Source organism: Trachemys scripta, chromosome 3 (genome assembly GCF_013100865.1).
Source record: "Trachemys scripta elegans isolate TJP31775 chromosome 3, CAS_Tse_1.0, whole genome shotgun sequence".
NCBI classification, from domain to species: domain Eukaryota; kingdom Metazoa; phylum Chordata; order Testudines; family Emydidae; genus Trachemys; species Trachemys scripta.
The window spans coordinates 170,573,001-170,594,130 of NC_048300.1; positions in this window are offsets into that span (position 1 = coordinate 170,573,001).

The following is a 21,130-nucleotide window of genomic DNA, read 5'->3' on the forward strand; positions in this document are numbered from 1 at the left end:
TAGGATCATCTGTAAACTTTGCAACTTCACTCTTCAGCCTCTTTTCCAGATCATTTATGAACGTGTTGAACAGCACTGATCCCAGTGCAGAGCCTTGGGGGACCCTGCTAATTACCACTTTCTAATGTGAAAACTGACTGTTTATTCCTACCCTTTATTTCCTATTTTTTAACCAGTTGCTGATCCATGAGAGGACCTTCTCTCTTATCCCATGACTCCTTACTTTGCTTAAGAGCCTTTGGTGAGGGACTTTGTCAAAAGCTTTCTGAAAGTCCAAGTATACCATATCCACTGGATTACCTTTTTTCACATGCTTGTTGACACTCTCAGAGAATTCAAATAGATTGGTGAGGCATGATTTCTCTTTACAAAGCTATATTGACCCTGTCCCAACACATTCTGTTCATCTATGTGTCTGATAATTCAGTTCTTTACTAGAGTTTTGACCAATTTGCCTGATGCTGAAGTTAGGCTTACCAGCCAGGATCACCTCTGGAGCCTCTTTTAAAAATCAGCATTACATTAGCTATCCTCCAGTCATCTGGTACAGAGGCTGATTTAAGTGATAGATTACGTATCGCAGTAGTTCTGCAATTTCACATCTGAGTTCCTTCAGAACTCCGGGGTGAATACCATCTGGTCCTGGTGACTTATTACTTTTTAATGTATCAATTTGTTCCAAACCCACCTCTACTGACACCTCAGTCGGGGACAGTTCCTCAGATTTCTCACTTTAAAAGAATGACTCAGGTGTGGGAATCTCCCTCACATCTGCTGCAGTGAAGGCTACTGCAAAGAATTTGCTTAGGGTCTCTGCAATGGCCTTCTCTTCCTTGAGTGCTCCTTGAACACCTTGATTGTCCAGTGGCCCCACTGATTGCTTAGCAGGCTACCTGCTTCTGATGTACTTTACAAAAAAATTGCTGTTAGCAAAAAGCACTGAAACTAATCGCTCTTCAAATTCTTTTTTGTCCTGCTTAATTATACTTTTTTGACTTGCCGAAGTTTATGCTCTAAATCCCTCCTCTCAACACCGTCCTCTCATCCACACATTGGGATGCTCCCAACATTGCAGAATAGCTCCCCATGTGAATACTCTATTCTGGAATCAAGTGACTTTCATTCTAAAATAGTGTCCACAGGGGGAGCTCTTCCAGTCAATTTTCCCACATAGGCAAGCGCTGAGATGGTGGCACTGAGTTTCACATATATTATCACACTTATTTAAAAATAGTTTTAATCAGGACTTCCTTTGTCTTTATACTTTATTTTATTTTTATAAAACATAAAAATAAGGTCCTGAGCACTTGTCCTGGGATCACTGCCTTGGGGCTGGCCACTTGTCATTACAGACTTCCTGGCATTTTGCAAGATTTAGAGTGTTAATGCCAAATTTATGTAATTTATATTCCATTTACCTAAATTCCTCTGACGTTTCAATTTGGGAGTGTTCTTCCCTCTTTAAAATACCATGCTGTGCTTCTGGGTACTGTTATACAGAAACTACTTCCAACCCCAGAAGTGGTGGCATTCCAGTGCTGGGTGAAGTGGTCCCCATATAACCTACTTCATAAGGAATATTTCTGCACTTCAAAATACCTTGTAAACATGAATGAATGAAGTCATCAGGTGAGAGGTGCAATAATAGCACAAAATATTAATATTTACAAAAAGAAGAACAGGAGTACTTGTGGCACCTTAGAGACTAACAAATTTATTAGAGCATAAGCTTTCGTGGGCTACTGCCCACTTCTTCGGATGCATATGTATATGCATCCGAAGAAGTGGGCTGTAGTCCACGAAAGCTTATGCTATATGCATCCGAAGAAGTGGGCTGTAGTCCACGAAAGCTTATGCTCTAATAAATTTGTTAGTCTCTAAGGTGCCACAAGTACTCCTGTTCTTCTTTTTGCGGATACAGACTAACACGGCTGCTACTCTGAAACCTGTTATTAATAGTTAGTAGATTCTTGTCAGTCTTACCTTTTCCCTTTTTAATGCAGCCCATGTAAACATCCCCCTCTTGTTTCCAAAACTCATTTCTGTCTAAAGTGCTTGTACAACAATCACAAAATGGCACAGGACTAAGGTGCAATAAATACCAGGCACAATAGAACAACTTTTCTTGAAGAAACATTTTTAAAGAATTCAGAAGTCAGTAATAATTAATGTCAATTAGTGTAGCAAGTGGAATTGACCCCCTGCTGTTTCCTAAGAATTCCTGGAATGGCACCTCAGACGCCCCTTAGGCACACTGAATCTTCACACTTGATAATACAGATTTCTATCTTCAAACACTGAGTACCTAGCTGCCAAAGTTTCCTTTTGCTCTGAGAACGGTAAGATGATCCAGCACTGGCCTTTGTAAATTCTCTCTTCTCCAGAGTCTGTAATTTTACTAAAAATTTCAGTTTCCATTCTTAGGAGCAAATTGTCCTTTCAGTCATTTTTGCCTCTTGTCTTGACCGTGGGGAGTTGTTAAGAAACCTGAACTCAGGAGCATGGTTTCTGGGTTGTGACACCACTTCACAAATACCACCACCACCAATGCGACTCACTTGCCCGCCTGTTGGCAGTCTCAGAAAGTATAAAGATTGAGAGCCCTGCAGAAGGCCAGCACCTAGCCTATGCCGTACTTAAATCTCATTGCATTACATTCACATAAAATTCATCAATGAAACTAAATAGGAGTCACTGAAGACCCTCTCTTTTTGGAGCGGGGGTAAGATGGGGAGAGCTGTGGGAGTTGTAACTGTAATTTGCATTTTCTCTTGTTTTTTGTCTCATACCTTTTCCATACAAGAGCGAGTAAATAGCCTCCTCTGAGAGTGATCAGCTGCAAGAGTGTGTTGCATTAGCAAGGTGGGACTGAGTGAATTACCTCTGTGATGTTTTCCACCTCCACAATAGCAGAGCAAAAACCTTGAATTTATCCCCAAACTTAGGTTTCCTATTTGTCACTACAAGAGCAATGCAGTGATGAAGGGAGGATTTTAATTCACAATCAGACATTTCATGAATTTTTTCAATTTACTGTTCAAAACATGAGTAAATGGAGAACAGAATGAAAAACAGACCTTTAAATTAGGTCCCAAGAGAAAGAAAAGTTTAATCCCTGCACATGATAAACAAACCAGTCTATTTCAGCTATTATATTTGCTAAACGGAGAAAACGATAACACATGCCTTGCACACACAATTGACTGAAAATCATGAGTGACTCTTGAGAGCAAATGCTTTTGTGTTTGTGCAGAGACCTTCTGATAAGGGTTTCTCCTTAGTTGTGGTACTGTTTAGTGTCATGAACTTGACTAAACTTTACGATGGAAATACCACAACCTTGTTTAGGGCCCCATGCACTTACAGCCCCCCTTATAAAAGACGTTTGTGTTGATTCTGGAGTTAGCAACAAGAATTTCCAGACTAAACTGAGTCTATTTTCTACTAAACATCAGAGTAGGGAAGTTAGAAGAATCTGAACTGCACTTCAGGAACTGGTTTGTTTGAAATGAAGGGTGTTGATGTTACTCCATTAAATCTACCTCTGGCAAGAGGCTGAGAAAAACCACAACAAACCAAAGTAGCTTACATGTTGTCATTCTAATGACATTACCTCTGCATATCCTCGCTGTAAACCTTTTCTGATTTTATCCCTCTGCTCAGTCCTTCCCCTCGCCCCCAATTTTGTCATTTGCTTTCAATTTCCTTTCTTCTTCATTACTCTTCCTGACAAACCTTCTGTTGCCTCAAGGCTCGCAAACATGCATATGCAAGGACCGAGCAATGAAAAAGGCAAGTGGTTACAGAAGTATGCTAATTGCTTCTGCTTAATGTATGCAATATCCTTTTTTTTTTTTTTTACATTAAAAGGATAGTGTCAATCATTTAAATTCAGGTAATCAGTAGAACTGGAAGAGCTTTAAAAAAAATCCACCTGGCGAGAAGTTCTTTTCTTTTCTTGTGTGTGGGATTTTTTTAAAACAAGGAGGGAGGGGGGAACAAACCCCTGCAAGGTCACCAGCTTAAGAAGCTTTATAAAAACGGATGGCAAAATCCACAAAGAGAAAACACTTAAACACACCAATTTGGTTCTGGGCTCACAGCCTTTTTCTTTCCTTGGCTGCTGGTCTCACTCAAACAACTGTGTCAAACATATATATCAATGCTGGCGGCTCTGAGGCTAGGTTTTCCTCCCCTGACTAAGCGATCGAATGGCAGCGAGTTGGTGACCTTTCCCAGTGGGAGGCTGGAGGGGTTGGCTCTCCACAGCTTGAATCAGTGGTGAACTGCTTACTGCAGCTCTGCTCTCAGTCCATGCACGCTGATGTGGCTTAACAAATAAGAAAAGGATGATAATTTTCCTGACAAAATAAAACTGAATGGCATCATTTATTGGCTCTCTAATGTGTTTTAGAGAAGATTTCTTAGGTGTCCGTGTAAGAGCTTGAAAGAAAATAATGCACAAATGAAAACCAAGAAAAACTTGTTTTCACAGAAAAGTCAGTCTCCACAGAGAAGCTTTGTGCCTATTTAGTCAAATGTGAGTTTTAAACAAGGCATCATTGGTGTGTGGAGGAGGGGAATAATCATCTTCATGTTTAAGTAGCCCAGACACGGTTGTTTAAATGTATGCCTCAAAGATCCATCACCCTCACATTTTAGATTCATCCTAGTTGAATTTATGGCCAGTGAACAGGTCTTTGCATCTCTCTGAAATGGTCTTTGTTCCATGGAGGTTCAGTAAATTTATGTATATTAGGACAACATTTCTTTCAAATTGGTAGAAAAAAATATCATTATTTGCCCTTTAAAGTCAAATAGTAAAACCATTATGTCTCAGTAAATAACTCCCCCTATTCTTTAGTCTCATTGACATCCTTTCTTCCAAGATATTTACATAGTGTGATAGGGTCTCTTTTGCATCCGCACTTTAACAGCTGACATAGCACTACCTAAAGAGAAACTAAAAAGTGGATATGGGCCCAAAATTTGACTTACTGCTTTCTTTTTTCTTGTCACTGCAAACTCCATACAAGTGCTTGTTTGCTGTTTTTAAGAAAGCTTCTAAGATCTTTCCATATTTTTTTTAAAAGCTGGTAGCTCATTATCTTCATGACAATCCTGCAATACAAAACCCAAATCTCCATGCAATGCAAGAAGAGCATGTTAACAAAGAAAGCGTATTAAACTTGAAGCTTTCAGTTGGGGATTATACACAGGTGAGATTTAAAAAAAAATGTTACCATTCTGATGGCCCTGTAAGCCTGCAAAGTCACAACTGGGCTTAGCCTCTGTCACAATTCTCAGGTTACTGACAGTTACCCCCTGCTGCCTGGGCACTACAAAACCTGAAGGCACCCCCATCTGTATAAACAAGAGTCTCAGGACCCAGTAGCCTGATTGCATTTGAAGGAGGTTGGGTTCCTGGCTCCCATTGCTCAAGTACTTTCTGCGTAGTTCCCTAATTGTCTAACCCCAGGAAGGGTCAAGGATACCCGTACTTACCACTTAACGGCTCACCTTGGAACTTGCCAAACCTATCCTGTCCACCAGTATGCCAGAGTCTACTGTCTCCTTGTAGGATCAGTATGACCTTCTTGAGGGACGTTTCCTGAAGCCTTCTAGGAGTATCTCTTGGACACCACTATCTACTTCTTCCCAACACTATACCACAACTGACTGGAACTTCCTGTTTTTAAACCTTTATTCCACCTCCAATATGATTGACAGGGCCAGAGAGGAGGGGGCAGCCTTGCCCTAGGGTGACCAGATGTCCCGATTTTATAGGCACAGTCCCGATTTTTGGATCTTTTTCTTATATAGGCTCCTCTTACCTCCCACCCCGTCACAATTTTTCACATTTGCTGTCTGGTCACCCTACCTTGCCCACAGAAGCTCTTTAACCCCTTTGTCACCAGTGCAGGATTTATATCCCCTTTCACAGTCTCCCAATGATATTTATGACTCTTCTAATTTGTACATATCCCCTATGTGGAAGGTTGGATGTGAATAGTATTTAGCAGAAAGACCATCCTAAATATGCAACTTCCCATGAGTACAAATCTCAAATGAGAGCACCAGGAGAACCTTTTTGGACCATGGAAACAAACTGTGTCAGTGTTTGTGCTGTATTCAGTAAGAAATGGGCAGCTTCTATCAGTATTTTGCCCCCTCCACAATCACAGAAACACTTCTGAAGCAGTCCCAATACAACTCCACTGTGATCTGGAGAGTTTGCTGAAGGGGTGCACAGCCATTGAGCATCACAGAGACAGCTCGGGGGGGGGGGGGGGGGGCTCCATGTGCATCACAGATGTAGCTGAGGCACCTATGGCCCCTAATGGTATCTGACCACATCACAATCTTACAACACTCAAAGTGCTACTATCCCCATTTTACAGATGGGAACTGAAGCACACAGAGACCATGTGATGTGCCAACAGTCACAAGAGAAAACTGTGGTAAGGCAAGGATTTGAGCCCAGATCACCCCAGTCCCAAGCCAGCACCTTAATCACTGCGCTATCCTTCCTCTGTGGGGATATGTAGGGCAGTGAATTTGCCTCTTTGAGTATCGGCTGGCTACTCTCCACATGGTCTCCCTGACCTGATGGAGAAAATTATTTACTCCCCAGGACACAACCTGAGTTCAAAGTGCACAAGTTTTTGGCTAAAGGTCACAAAGGCCGGGTGGTTTCATGGTACAGAGCTTGAAATTGCTTCAGCTTCCTCTATTCATAGTGCTCCTGCTCCATCTTGGGCAATGGAACAGGAGACACACCCAGGATCTTCACAGGGCAGTGAAAGAAAATAAATTTCATGACCAAAGAGAAGGAAATGCTGGTCCAGAAGGTGACTAAATGTTACCAACTAGCTAAATATCACAAGCATGGAATAGAATTCTGGACTCTGGATTTAAGTGGTGGTGTAGGGAGTTATTTTATGTATGTATACATAAATGTTTGACATCCATTGCTGCATCACCTGGGCACTTTTAAAATAAAACAAAACACAGAACATCCAAGTGTGTCACCAAATGTCTATAAAAACATGATGGGTGTGGCAAAAGTAAGTAAGGAAGTGTTAATTACTCCTTCTGAGAACACAAGAACTAGGGATCACTCAATGAAATTAATAAGCAGCAGGTTTAAAACAAACAAAAGGAAGTATTTCTTCACACAACACACAGTCCACCTGTGGAACTCTTTGCCAGAGGATGTGGTGAAGCCCAAGACTATAACAGGGTTCAAAAAAGAAGTAGATAAGTTCATGGAGGATAGGTCCATCAATGCTATTAGCCAGGAGGAGCAGGGATGATGTCCCTAGCCTTTGTTTGCCAGAAGCTGGGAATGAGTGACAGGGGATGGATCACTTGATGATCACTTGTTCTGTTCATTCCCTCTGGGGCACCTGGCATTGGCCACTGTCGGAAGACAGGATACTGAGCTAGTTGGACCTTTGGTCTGACCCAGCATGGCCATTCTTATGTTCTGATGTTAAATGATCCATGCCTTCTGCACAAAAATGTACCTCTTATCTTCACCATGTGGGGAGTCAGCTAGATGTCTGAGCAGCCAAGTCTTATTTAGGCCATGCCCTGGAGGTTGACTAAACTGGATGCAGGTCAGGGCTTTTTATGGATAACATGCTGGGAAGTGACAGCAAGAGACCTAGCTAGCAGAGACATCGGCAGGTGCCAATATGGGCAGGACAGGAGGCAGTTTTTATCACTCATTCAGGAGCTGCAGGGGCATTTCACTTCCCAGCACAGGCCAGAGCAGCCTGAGTGCTTCCCAAATTTGTACTCCTGCTTCATTAGCTCCTCTGAAGCTTAGCAGGGGCACAGAATTGTTAGGGTGTAGGTGTGTCCTGGCCACGCCTCTTCCCCACTCTGACATACTCCTCCCATTTGGTCCCACCCCCACCCCAGAATGCCTCTGCACCCAGTATTTGTCACAGAGCTCCTGGAGACAGTTCTGTGATTGAGCATAGGAGTCCCATTTGCAAGGGTATTGTCTGGGATGGACTCATGCCTACCATGTGGACCCTTTGCGCCAGCCTAGATGGCATAAAGAAGCCTCAGGAAATGATAAATCAGGCATAGTGTGTCTCCATCCATGAAAGATTAGTGACAAATCTTGTCACCTCTCTTGTTCAGTGTGCTCAGGTGTCAGGGTAATGGGAATCTGAGCTGCGTAGCCACCAATGGAGCTTAGCCTGACTAAGCATTTCAGGATTTGTCGGATGGTTGACTTAGCACCAAGTTCCTTTTTAGAATGCTCCAAAGATGTCATTGTATATATTTTCTCTTTTTAATACCTATTAGGCATTTAATACATTGGATTTTAACAGGCGTCTATTGTCTCACTGTTGTATAGAAGGATTTAGAGAAGCAAACATCACCTTAAACCTAACTATCCTTTCATGAATAAATCCCCTCATTGGGATCCTTTCGACAATTTTATAATTCCAGAGAAAACATATCAGGTACTTTCTGTGGGTTTGAGAGAACCTTATTTCAAATGAGGGCTTACATTAATAGGTATGTTTCATGTCCCTGTGCCAGTTACTCAGTGCCATTTTCCATGTTAGTACATTTCAAATAAGGTTGCTCTGATACTGTGATGATGGAGATCATTCAGTACCTAGATGGAACATGCCTTTCACAGAAATATGGACTAGAGAAAACACTTGAAGGGCAGATTAAGTCTGCAAGAAAATTGTCAGAGTCACAGGTCCTGCAATAGAGGAGATGCAGGCACTGCTCTCTCCATGTGCCTCTGAGGACACACATTACCATGAAGGCGACAGGGAGGAACTAGGATCATGATGCCACTTCCTCCACACCAGCTGACAGCAGGCTGAGAACATATGAAGGAGGAAGCTGCACTACCACAGACCCCTTGCACACAATTGTTCCCCTGGAAGCCATGGCTATGTCTCATCCTCTGCTCTTGGCTATGTCTAGATAGCATAATTTAGCCCTATGCAGTGTTGTTGTAGCCATGTTGGTCTCAGAATATTAGACAGACAAGGTGGGTCTCTCACCAACAGAAGTTGGTCCAATAAAAAACATTACCTCACCTATCTTGTCTCTCTAATACCATTTAGCTCTATCAGTGTAAGCAGAGTAAGTCAAGGTTGTTCTTTTTCCCCTCCTCCCTTTGTAAATTACTGCTGACTTGGCTATGGCAAATGTTAGAGTGAAGTGTTTGTTTTGCTTACCTTCTCAAAGAACAGGTAAAATATTATCTGAAGTTCATGCCACAAATATATTTTGTTCTTATCTTTAGTAAACATTTAGTAATACATTTTCAGCACAGTGAAACTCCCATTATCACAGGGAGTTGTGCACCTAAGCACCCCTCCCCTCACTAATGTCATTAACTCTCGAGCTGATAAAGTGTTTTCAATTACAGAGCCCTAATCACAAGAAAAGACATATGTATATGAAAAATGTATGTTATGATTGTGTGGCAGAATAGCTGCACATTACACTGCATTACATGGCTCATAATTAAAATCGGTATGAATGATTTGAATACCAGAATGAGGACAGCTTAAAGGCCAGTGTTCATTATTGCAGCATCTGCTGGCACTGCTATAAATAAGGGTTTCTCAGCATTTCCCTGTTATGAACCCTTAATTTTCAGAATTTATAACCTGAGTGCAAAAATTCCTTCTCAACTGACATTGGAATACAAATTCTAAGCTTGGGAACAAATGATTTTAATATATATATATGTATTCCTAAAAATAAAAATAACATTACTGGTTGCAAATACTTGTATTTTTTCTAAAATCTACAAGCAGCTCCCTAAAATAATAAATGATATTTTCAATAATAATTAAAGTATGCATTATGCACATTATGGTATTTTGGCATATTTTAAAAATAAGCCCGATGTCTAATATCTGAAAGTCAGAAACTGTATTTTGTATGGTACCTCCTTTTTATATACTGTCTTTAGGTCACATGTGCAAATAAGTTTGGCCACCCCATTTCAGTACCAACTTAAAAGAGATCTGCATCAGACAATCTGGCATTTGTCGTTTGTTGTGAGAGGTCACTGAGCACAGTTGTGCTGGTGCTATTAGGAATGAGCCAAAAGTGGGTCTGGATCCCTTTGTATTTCAAGGGGTTTCAAATTTGAAGCTCTGGATCCATATCCAGCCATATGGTCTTAATTCCTGATCAGACCCCAAACCAGAAGGAACCTACATTTTGGTCAGGATGTGGGTGAAATATCATGAGAATGTGCCAAATTTATGGGGATCTCACGAGATGAAAGGTGTCATATTTCAGCACAATTGCCACTGTCTTGACTTTTTTTTCCTGTCCATATTCTATCTCCCTCTCTCCCTCCAATTCTTTTCCTTCCTTCCTTTGATTGATTGATTGATTTAGGTCCTTTTTGCTTTCATCCCTGTTGGTATGTACCACACACCTTTCCCTGGTGGTTTTCCCTTTCCTCATTCTCTCACTTATCAGAAATGCTATACAAGGACCACACTGATTACTCTTTGTGCAGCTCCTGGGGCACAAAATACCCTAAAGGGATGAGGAGAGGTGATGTGTCCCATGCATCAGCCAACAGACCAGGTGGAAATACTTTTCCCCACCCCAGAATGGGATGCAGCATTGGGCACAACCCCTTTCATGCCAGGAAGCATCAGGAGGAGTTCTGCCTCCCTGAAACAAATTTCCCCCAGACTTTCCCCAGGGGCGATGAGTATCCTTGCTCGCTCCCAGAGCTGGTGCTAGCCATACACAGACTGAGCAATTACTTATGGCTCCAAGCAGCTCAAGGAGGCTTCCTATTCACTTTTTCTTATAAGAAAATCCCTGTTTTAGTATGGGGAGGGGGAATATTTCTGCTTAGGGCCCCCAGTGAGCTGGCACCGCCACTGTTCACTCCCACACAGGGCTTGGCCTGAATGGCACAGCACAGCTGAGGAACATGATCTAACAAAGGCATTTTGATGTTTCAAATACAGCCACACAAGACCAGAGTCACAAGTGACGCATAGAGGGTTTTAAGTATATGTCTGTAAGTGGCTGTGAGCCCGAGGGGGTGTAAATCAGTGTAATCTACATGCATAGCAGGCTGAAAGGCACAAAGGACACCAGCTGAGACTCCATTAGGCACCGCTCTGAATTTGGACCATAGGGTTGGAAATAGCGTCCTGGACAATTTAGACAGAGAAAAGTGCCAGGTTCTCAGACAGTGTAAATTAATGTAGTTGCGTTGAAGTCTCTCAGTCAGTGAAGCTATGGCAATTTACATTAGCTGAGGATCTGGCCCAGAATGTGGTGTTGGGCAACAGAAGACATCAAATGTGTTTTTACTGGAGTTCTGAAAATGGTCCCAAGCCAGTGAAGGGAAAGCTTTACTGATTCTTCTGCAGTATGTCCATCCCTGTTCAAAGAGCATGTGCATGTGATAATAAAAATAGATTAGTAATGAATAGCATGGGCCTATGTCTGCCCACTCCTTTCTTTCACAACAAGGAAATAATCCAGTCCAGAAGTCCAAATTCTTCTTGACTTCTTGAATATTGGGACTATTTTATTACAATGCTGGTCAAAAATTTTCCATCAAAACTGTTTATCCAAACCTCCTGAGTCTTCACAGTTGGCCGGAAAACCATATAAGATCTTTTCCTTTTAGCAGTATTTATTATTTATATTACAGTAGGACCTAGAGACTTCCATTGTGGCATACACTTTACAAACACATGGCAAGAGGAAGTCCCTCTCCCAGAGATCTTACAAGTTAAACAGATAGGAGAGGCAATGGGGTAGCAGAAGCAGAAACACAGAGAGCTGAAGTGACTTGTCCAGGTCAGTGCCAGAAGCATAGCTGGAGCATGATTGGGAATTGGTTGCTGGCACTTCCACTCCAGATTACAGCAAGAAACACTGTGAGAACAAATTATAAATGAAAAAATAAGATTCCAAACACTTCACAACCTCTGCAAAAGGAAAGGGTCAGTCGCTGATATGCTCTGCACTGCTTCAGGTTAAGTTAAGTTTGCAGCTGCAAACTAGGACACAGGTGAATCTAGGCCAAATGGTTATGGTTCCAGAAATGGGTAAAAATTCAGAGGGGCGGGAGCTTTCATTTTTCCCCAAAAGGTTGGTTCATCCCTAATATTAATGCTTAAGATAAAAAAGGTGACAGGTTTCGTGGAAGCCGTCTTAGGCTAGGTCTATACTACCCGCCTGAATCGGCGGGTAGAAATCGACCTCTCGGGGATCGATTTATCGCGTCCCATCGGGACGCGACAATCGATCCCCGAATCAGCGCTCTAACTCCACCAGCGGAGGTGGTAGTAAGCGCCGCCGAAAAAAAGCCCCAGAAGTCGATTTTGCCGCCGTCCTCACAACGGGGTAAGTCGGCTGCAATACGTCGAATTCAGCTACGCTATTCACGTAGCTGAATTTGCGTATCTTAAATCGACACCCCCTGGTAGTGTAGATGTACCCTTAGTCTGTATGAGCAAAAAAACCAAGGAGTCCTTGTGGCGACTGTAGTTTCTGGCTAAAATCCTGGATTTACTGAACTCAATAGGAGTTTTGCCATTGATTTCAATGGGGCTAGGATTTCACCTTCGGTTTTTGGCTATGCACTCATCTGTCCCCTGCTCAGTAAATTTCAGATAGACCCACCCATCTAGAACCCCTAAAGTGATCTAAAATAGGGGAAAATCCTCTCAAAATTCATCAGATGGTGTGTTTTTTAAAAAACAAAAACAAAAAGGAGAGCTAGTCTAATAGTATTTTTAAACCAATATCAGCTGAATGTAGGCTTTTCATAGGTTGTGTGAACCTTTCATAAACCATTCTGAGTTTCTGAAACTGTATTTGTTATTTGCTAAATAGTTTAGCTGAAGAATTTTCAGTTGCTGAATGGTTGGTGAACTGCTCACTACAGCTATTTGCCAGTCACAGTTTGTGGTCACGTGGTGTTGTTTCTGCTCTTGAAAAAGATATTACCTCACCCACCTTGTCTCTGTGTAAACATTAACAATTATTAGGCTGTACTAAATGCAATTCCTTAAGAGAAAAAAAAAGGCATCTGAAAAGGTCATTTAATGGCATTTTAATAACTGATTTGCTAGATGCAACAATGAATTCAAGGATTATACAGTATGAAAGGCAAACAGATCTCCTATGATGTTCACTTCCTAAATTTAATGAGATCTGTCTATTTGTCTTGACACTGGAATGCAAATAGAGTCTGGAATGACTGTTTCTGTTCTGAGTCACTTAATCAGCAAGCATTGAACAACACCAGTATAGTCAGGTACAGGACTGATTCTAAAATTAACAATCTAAGTTGGACACACAACCTCAAAAATAAATTATTTTAGTGAAAATATATGGCATCTCTTTGCCTGAATCCTTATAAGGTCTTTCAGGTGCTTGTAATTAACATACCAATTATACAGAACTATGCTTTAATACAACAATATAGAATATATTTTATTTGTATACACTCACCTAACTAAAGTGTATGAGAAACAATCTATAGGGAAAGTTTCCATTTTAAACTAAATAGAAATAGGGAAGCCTTAATAATTCCATTTAGATTGCCAAGCAGCTGACAAAACAAGTGCAGAAAAAAATGTGAATGCTTTGAAAGAACCTGCATCAATATAATCTCTTTGTTGATTCAATCCAATACAACAGCAAAAAAGGTATCATCTGTATGGAAAATTGTTATCTAGCTACTAGAATTAGAAGTGCAGATCAGGTCCTATTCAAAAGGAAATACATGTGAACATGTAGGATGCACAAGCCCCAGAAGGCCACATATACTGGCTGCAGAGCAGACTGAGCTGTCCAGGTTACGGTATACAAGGTCAAAAATTAGATGAGTGTTCAGTTCTGCACATAAGAGTTACAGAGCTGCTCAAGAGGTACTCATGTACACAGTTCCCTGCTTCACACACACTGCTTCTCTCTATTCTGTGTCCACTCTTCATTCCTGCTATGGCCATTCAAATCCCATGGATCCATGAGGAGGAGAGGGATAAGGCCTAAGACAGTGCTTATTAAAGCTTGTCAGACCATGAAAAAGCAGATTTACAACTATATTTGTGAATAGCAACTTAAACTGGATGTTCTGGCATTGGGGAAGTTCCAATAAGAGTCATGCTCTTTCCTACTTATCTCCTTAATCAAAGCACGACTAGTCATGAAAAAATTTGTGAATCCCCCAAATGTCACACATTCATACAAGAACAGCATCACTCCTTATTAACTATTCATCACTATCCTTTTCAGACAGTTTTAATCAGGCAATCAAGGAGCAGAAACAATACCATTTGACTATCCCACAAACTGTGAATGGTGAATAGCTCTAGTGAGCAATTCACCAACCATTCCGCAACTGAAAATGTTTTAGCCAAATTATTTAGCAAATAACAAATATCGTTTCAGAAACTGGGAATTGTTCATGAATGGTTCACAAACCCCATAAAAGGCCTACATTCAGCTGATATTGGTTCAGAAAAAAACTATTTGACCAGCTCTCCTTTTTGTTTTTTAAAATATATAGAACATGCTGAATTTTGAGGGGACGATCTTCTCCTATTTTAGATCACTTTATGTGATCTCTAGCTGGGTGAGTCTATCTCTAGTGCATCTTCCCCAGGGTGACACATGAATAATTAGAAAAGCAATAGTTCATCTGAAAGGATCATTTTGTAGGACCTGACGCTCTCCTGACACTGGTGAAAACAGGAGTAGCTCCACATCTTCCAGTCAATGAAGATGCAGGATGTAAGTGAGAGTTATATTCATAGTTCTCATACATTTCATCACTTCCTCAGGGAAATTGGTTTTGCTTTTGCTTTTTCCCCTGACAAAAATGTTGTGGGCCATGTTATAGTGGCCATTAAAGTGGGGAGGCCTGTGCAGATATGATTATTGTGTTATGTCGTGAAGATGGAAAGACTATGTGGTTGAGAGTGAGCTCTTGTCCTTTAACACTAGAGATTATGATGGACTCCCAATGTTATGAGCAAAAAGTTACAGCCCCCATCAAACATTTTCTATTTGTGGATGGTGACTGAATATGGGGGGGGGGGGGGGGCTCCTTCCTTCCTCTGTTTATTCCTTATGAATACCATTTGTAGGGGAGGAGATCTTTGGTCCAATGGGCCCTCACTGGGTTCCGTAGGAATGTTGTCAGCTAGGTAGTCTTAATGCTCAAACAGTAGGACACCTGAAAATTCTCTTTCCTGGTTGGGTAACAGTACATCGCCCAGACATGTAACTGACCCCTGCATTAGAACATTTGAGAATGCACACAACATGCTCAGAAATACTCTTCAAAATGGGGGCGAGTCTCCTAGCTAAGGAAAATATTCTTGGAGCCACCGGAGGACAACAGCTATGGAAACAATTTACTACAAATTAGTAGTTTTTAGGGATTTGTTTTCCCTTTAAATAATATGTGTGGGCATATATGTTCAAAATGTGGTGAAGAGTATAAATGTAAAAAAAAAGCTAGGAAATTCAAAAGGGTGAAATTCATTCCTTAACTTACAATGGGCCAAATTCATTGCTAGCATAAGTGGGTGTAACTGCACAAAGTTAACGGAATTGTGCCTGCTTACAACAGTGATTAATTTAGACATTCATCTTTAAATGACCCGTATGTCTTCAAATGTTGCAAGGCAGAAATATGAAATCACTGCATATTAATATGAACAATATATGCTACAAGATAAGCAAAACAGAGTGAGTTAAGGACAGAATGACAATCTTAAATTTCAATTTTCTCATTTGAGTATCAGTGCTAACATTATTTAAATATAACATAGTTAAAAAAATATGTGTCATGAAAATATGACAGTTGACACAGAGAACTACAATGACTGTCAGTCAAATATTTATTTTGGTTTGCATACTTTTCTGATAACACACATTATTTACCCATTAGACATTTATGGCTCCTTTAGTGATTTTATGATTTGTGTAAATTCATACACAGGCACCCTATAAAAATGAATTTTTGACATAAAAGTCATAAATGAAAGTTGATTTTTGATGACTGCTTTGGAACTCTTATGATTTGCCATTTGGCCACAGTGCCAATTGTAAACACCAAATCCAATTTTGCGAGACCTTGAATGGTCTTTCATGATATGTAAATGAGGCTTGTTTTTTCCCTAAGTGCACTCTTTGATTCTAGATCATTAACTTGATATCAGGTTAATGTAGCTGCTGCCCATCCATGCACGCATTCTATGAATTTGAAAACCTTTCTGAGATATTGCTAACAAAATGTACTGTGCTTATTAGAACTCCTTAGTACCTAGTATTTCAGCTGTTTTTTTTCCCCCTCATAGTACCACAAGGGATTATGGATGAATCGTGTGCCAGATTCCTATTTACAAATCAAAGCTGTTATTTAATTGTATGAGTACAGTAAGTGTCTTACACCATTAACTCTCTATTGTATTTCATACCTGTGTAAGTAAAAAAACATGTGTCTAGCAAATTGGGAGGAAAATCATCTCAGTCTTGTTTACAAGGCAAAGATTAAACCCCTTAAAATACATATTTTACGATGAAAATGCTGCCAGTCACTTAACTCCAATATATAGTGCAAACACTCTCCTATAATAAGCCTGGCTGCATATCCTTTTGATTTATGACATGATGTAGTAATAAAGTCAGTTGTAAATTTTGATGATGGTTGTGATGAGTAACTGTGAATCTTAGGCACTAAGCAATCATTAGTATTAAAGAGGGCTTTGGCATGGTAGGTTTGCTATTGTATCTTTAAATTGCAGGGAGTTTTTGAAACAAAATAATAATAATCCAAACTGAAAATCCATAAATGTATTCACATTTAATGAAATAGTGCTGCCTGTAATTACGTTTTTTTTAGGAAGTTCATCCACTGGTTGGAAAAGCTGCTTTGTCTTTACAAAAAGCTTTAGTAACAGCATTTTCTTTCCCCTCCAATACTCTAGTCTCCATTAAATTTTCAGTTCTACATGCAAGGAATGATATATATTTATAAACTGGGATTTCTGGTTTCTTATGTACAGTGCTTAAAAGCAAAATTGTTGTTAGGAGGGCCCTATTAAATTTACTCAAAATATAAGTGATACAAGAAGAAACTTTAAAATGTTTATGAGTTTTTAGGTGTGTGTAGTTGTTTTGTTGGAATCCTTCAAATATTAATTTGTGTGTACATGTGCGCATGTGCTTATGGTCCATTTACAAAGCAGCAAATGTTTAAATTAGCTTAACTGAACTGAACTTATACCACTTCCTGCTGGGTGCTGGGGAGCATTTATGGAACACAACCTGGAGGGCAGCTGCTCTTTTCTGCTAGCCCTGAAAATCATTACATTTCAGCACCTATGTGACATACTGTAGGAAATTGTGTTTTAGGGTTGCACTTCTCAGTGCTGTTGTTGTTGAGACGTTTAGAAAGAAGGAAGGGTTTGTTTGTTTTTAAAGAGACATGAGTTGGACTTTGTTGTGATAGATACTTATATGTGTTGTTTCAATGAAACTCCTTTGGGAACAGATACCTTTTAACATACTATTTAGTCTAACTAGTTTGGGGTTAGACTAGATGACCCGTGCAGTCCCTCTAACCCTATGATTCTATGTTGTTGTCGCAGGGTGTTATGGCCCTGCAGCCATGTCCAAATAACTGTCCATCTCCTCAGGGCAGTATGACCTAATGGTCAGAGTCAGAGGGGCTGTCCTTAGATTCAGGGCAGCATGACCTAATGGCCTATGTCTATGAGGTGACCCTGTAGCTCAGGGCAGTAAGGGCCAGCAGCCAGAGTCAATAGGACCACCCTTCCGTGCAGCATGGTGGAGCCCAGCGGCCAGAGTCCATATTGGTTAACCGGGAGGTGGGCGGGCTCACCCGCCCACTGCTAAAGGCCCCTCCCCCAGCCTAGCGGGAGGGACCACTGGACCCAGGAACCAAATGATTGCTTGGGACAACTAATGAAAAAACAGGGAGTGAGGTGACAGTTAAAGGTTCAAAATCAGGGAACCGGATGGGGACACCGAGCAGAGAACCCCGGACAGCGCCCCAGTGGCCAGAGTCAATAGGACCACCCTTCCACACTGGGCAGTAGGGCCCAGTGGCCACAGTTTATGGGACCACCCTTCTGTGCCGGGTAGCATGGCCTTGTGCCAGAGAGGGGTACGGTGCCATCCAGGGGTGGGTTGGTGACCAGGATAGGGGGACCGGGCCCTCCCTATTCCACCTGGTCCAAGCCCAGGGCCTATCAGAGGTGAGCGTATCCATCACTGGGTCAGCAGGGATCCTTCCGAAACAAACTGACGCTATTCCTAGTACCACAACTGCATCAATGTCTGGTTCCCGTGGGCTACTTCCTATCCTGTCTTCCTGCTCCGTAGTCCACAGGGCCTCTAGGGTAGTCAGCAGGCAAAGTTCCCAGCGACTCCTTTCCCTCATGGGTTTCCATGGACAGCTGGGTATTTGCCTGGGTCTCGGCGTGCCTAGCGTCCGCGGTCTGGGGTTCCAAGAGGGAACCTGGAACATACATCATTTCTCCTCTCCGGTCAGGGCAGACTGAGCTGAGCTGCTCCCTTTTATACTGTGGTTCCAGTTGGATCATGCCCAGCAGGGGAGAAGGGGTGTGACTTCCTCAATCCATAGTATGGGGTTAACCACTTCTGGCCCAGTGTGGGGGCAGAAATACCCTGACACAGTTGTCTTTGTGTAAATTTGAATAAAGACTTCACTGAAGCTTTAACTATTTCCTTTTATATTTGTCTGATAGATAAAAAAGAAGAGCAATCACTAACCTTATCTCGGGCACTTGGATGACACCAGAGTTGCCCTAAAAACATCTTTTCTTGGAACTATTAGTTTAAGCATTTCACTAGCAGATTAAACCAGAAGAGAACATTACTGTGGAATATTGTGGAAAAAGTACCTGATGCCTGTACCTTGTGTAAATGGGAATGGACAAGGCAGTTGGACCCATCATGCATTTCAAAATTTTGAAACATAACTAATTTTTATTACTGTTAAGAAACCTCATCATGGTAAGAGTAGGGGTCAGACTGGCAGTTTATAGCAGCTCAGCACTTTTTCCAGTGCTTCAAATTTTCTTTCTATTTATTTTTCCTCAAGTTCCCAGACCAGGAGCTCATTCAAAAGTGAGCACGTCATTCCTTGGGGCAAAATATAAGTCTATCTCTTCATAGTCCCCTCAGTCCACATCAAATCTATCATTGATGACTATAGGAGGTTGGCAGAAAGATCAAGGATAGAATTTGACCTTTAAATAGTAAATAAAGTTTAGTTATTATCATTATGTATTATTTGTTCAATACCTTATTGTCAACATTCAGCATCACTGTGGAATAATATGCTCATGTTTAAATTCACTACTATTCCTGCAGTTTCCCTTTAGTCCCTATCATCCTTTTTATGTTTCTCTCCTTTCCTGTTTGTGCCTTTCCTCCTTTTCTCTCTATTTCCTTTACTGCAGCAATTCCTAATTCCAAACCTTCATGAGTTTCATTTCCAACCTCCTCCCTATCCATTCTCTAACATGATCAGCATTTAAATAGTTAATGTTGACATTTACAGTGCATCATTAGTATAGCTGATCTACATTTTCTGCACAAATAACATTCCAATCAGAATATGTGGTTTTGTCAATATTAAAACGTTCTTGCCGTAATTGCATAATTCTACTGGAGATCCCATGAAGTGTGTGATATTCAGAAATATATACAAGCTGTAAGTCATTTATCTTTTGGGGTTTTATTGGGATTCTTAATATAAAATAAAAAAATAATAACATAAAACTTTTGCATGGGAAAAAACTGATTTCTGCTAACATTTCCAATTTTCCAATTATAAGAATCTAAACAAAAAATCTAATTTTGAATCAACATTTTAAAACAAGAAATGTTGATTCATTACAAAATGCCCATTGCAAATGAAATATGTTCTTCTGAGGCACTGAATCATTTCAGTTTATATCTACATTTTTCATTCTGACATTTCCAATTCAAAATTTTTCAGAATATTTTGGGTCTTGAAAATTTTCAACATTTCGACTTCTTATTCCAATTTGGAGTGGAAACTAACTTTGAAATTATTAATTATCATTTGTACTACAATAGCACGCTAGGGTGATGAGGTGTCTGGTTTTCAACCGGAACACCTGGTCGAAAAGGGATCCTGTCTGACCAGGAAGCAGCAGGCTTAGGAGAGGCCTGGGGGAGTCCACGTGCTGCCTCCTCCCCCCCCCCCCCCCCCCCCCCGCCCGGAGGTGCAGCTCCCATTGGCCTGGTCAGGGCAGAGGCGAACTAGCACGCCTATCAGGTTGCTCTTGAGGAGTCGTGGCATGCGCCTCACCCGCTGCTGCTGGCCCTCTTCTCCTCCTCGTGCTCCTCCTGTGGCTGGGCTCGAGCTGAGGTGCTTGCCCAGTGGCAAACCACAGTCTGTTGCCCCATCACTGGCACCCAGGAGTTTGAGGTATGTTTGAGGCTGCACCTCCATACCCCTCACTGTATCATTCCCCTGATCTGCATCAATCCCCCACACCTCCGTCCCATCCCGCCCTGCCCCCCACACCTACCCATCCCAGCCCTGCTCCCCTTACAGTGCTCTCCCACCCATCCTCTCCACCCCCATGTCCCTCACAGCCTGCACCCCATTCACCCCCATACACTGCTGCACTCCCATTATGTCCCTATACACCCCTGTGCCCCCCCACATCCTCATGCACCTGTAGCCTTCTGCCTCACCCTGCTCTCATCCTTGGCCTCTTTCCCTCCCCATCCTCTCTCCTTCACCACCCACTTCTTTTCCCCTCCAGCCCACCCTCCTCCCTTCTCATGTGGGTGTCTATGTGTAGGCAAGTGTGTGCATGCATACATTGTATGTGTGTAAAAGACTATGTGTCTTTGTGTAGGGAGGTGCATGTATTGCCACATGTGTGTATAGCTGTGTGAATAAAATTTGCAGCCTGACTCTTTGACTTTTATTCCTTTTCCTGGCTTGTGCACAAAAAAATTGATGACATAAAATGTGTGTATTCATTTCATAACAAGTTTTTAAAAGAGAAGGGAACTCTAAAAGAAATGTATT